Raw genomic sequence first — 1,890 nt, 5'->3', positions numbered from 1 at the left:
CTTTAGGAGTGTTTTCCGGTCAAGTTTGATGGGCCCCACAGTCTATTTTTGTTATTTCCTGGGGACTTCATTGCTCTGCTCCCCTTGCTGTTCTGTTGTTCTGTTGCACGCTCTCAGAGTGTTGCCTCGGTGTGGTGGGATCGGGCACAATTCCCAAATGGTGTCTCCAGTGTTGTCCCCCGTAGTGCTATGGGTCAGTGAGGGACGTTGTGAGACGATACATCTTTATAGGAGTAAGTACCCACATCTTTCTCTCACAGAGTGGTTGATGGGTTTGAATGGCCAACCTTGTGGTTAGTGGTTCAGTTTTAACCCTTGTGTCGTGTGCCACCAAGGTGCCTTCTGGGGAAAAAAGTAGGCTAAAATGGCATATAAAAAGCATATTGTTACAAACTGTCTTAACAATACAAGCAAGCACACTTACCTAACCAAACAAAACTCACTGCCATGAAGTCAAATCTGTCTCACAGCGACCCTGTAGGTGAGAGTAGAACTATCCCTTAGGGTTTCTGAGGTTGTCAATCTTTAAGGGACCAGAACGTCTCATCGTTCTCCCACTGAGTGGCAGGTGGGTTCAAACAGCAGATCTTGTGGTTAGCAGCCCAACGTACAATCTACAATCCTATCAGGGTTCTTTAGCACACTTCCAGATTCTATGTACTGCTTCCTCATCTGCTAAGTGAAATCTGTAGGCTCTAGTCTACAAATGCCCTGGGGGCCAGGGCCACTTCTCATATTTTTTTATTTCTAACCCATTTTTCCTTATTATTTGATCACAGCTTATTTTTAATTAAAAAGTCAGCATGGGGTAGTGGTTAGGAGAATTCGTTCATTTTGGAGGTCAAGCCGTTGATGTGAGTTTCTGAGACTGCAACTGTTCAGGGAGTAGAAAGCCTTATCTTTCTCCTAAGGAAGAATGCTGGGTTCAAACAGCAGATCTTGTGGTTAGCGGCCCAACGTACAATCTACAATCCTATCAGGGTTCTTTAGCACACTTCCAGATTCCATGTACTGCTTCCTCATCTGCTAAGTGAAATCTGTAGGCTCTAGTCTACAAATGCCCTGGGGGCCAGGGCCACTTCTCATATTTTTTTTATTTCTAACCCATTTTTCCTTATTATTCGATCACAGCTTATTTTTAATTAAAAAGTCAGCATGGGGTAGTGGTTAGGAGAATTCGTTCATTTTGGAGGTCAAGCCGTTCTGACGCTGCAGCTTGCCAGCTGTTTGACCTTGGCGAAGTCAACCTCTGACATTGATCTGTAAAAAAGGGTAATAGTCCCCACCACTTGGAGTTGTTGGAAATATACATTATAGAGAGAAATATACAATATATAGAGAAAAAGAATACAGATTTTTTTTTTTTTTGCAGTGTAGATCCAAAATGTTTTAATAACAGGACGGGATCTGGGGTTAGTTTTTGTAGCCTCGGCTGGCACATTGGCCTCTGGCTCGCTTGAACTTCCAGCCCTTGGAGCGAACATAGGGTTTGGTGTGACTGTGGGGTGTCCCTGGTGCCTTGCCGAAATGCCTGTATACCTCTCGGCCCTTGCGTGGACCAGACAGCAGGACAGTGCCACAGCCCTTGGGGGAGTCCAGGGCTAGCTGGTCAAAGGTGAAGATCTTGCCCCCAGCCTTGAGGATGCAGCTCCGGGCCCGGCTGCTCACTCGCAGGGCACACACCTTCAGCTTGGGCACCTCCTATACCTGCACATCATCCGTTATGGTCCCCACGACCACAGCTGTCTTGTTTTCTCGGCCAGGAAGCTTCATCTTCCGGATCATCTGAGAGAGTGACAGGGGCGGCCGGTTGGTGTGGCTCATGAACAGTCTCTTCAGCACAACCTGGTTGAAGGTGGAGTTGGTCCGCCGGGCCAGAAACCTGTATAG

General features: G+C 46.9%; 1 pseudogene; it reads right to left on the bottom strand.

Annotated features, from left to right (window-relative positions):
* Positions 1-1,402: 1,402 nt before the first annotated feature.
* Positions 1,403-1,890, bottom strand: part of LOC101662130 — a 708-nt pseudogene continuing 220 nt past the window's right edge.

Source organism: Echinops telfairi, unplaced genomic scaffold, assembly GCF_000313985.2.
Source record: "Echinops telfairi isolate 266 unplaced genomic scaffold, ASM31398v2 ScPeMD7_5;HRSCAF=22, whole genome shotgun sequence".
NCBI classification, from domain to species: Eukaryota; Metazoa; Chordata; class Mammalia; order Afrosoricida; family Tenrecidae; genus Echinops; species Echinops telfairi.
The sequence above is the reverse complement of the archived record's forward strand: the minus strand, read 5'-3'. Positions and strand labels throughout refer to the sequence as shown.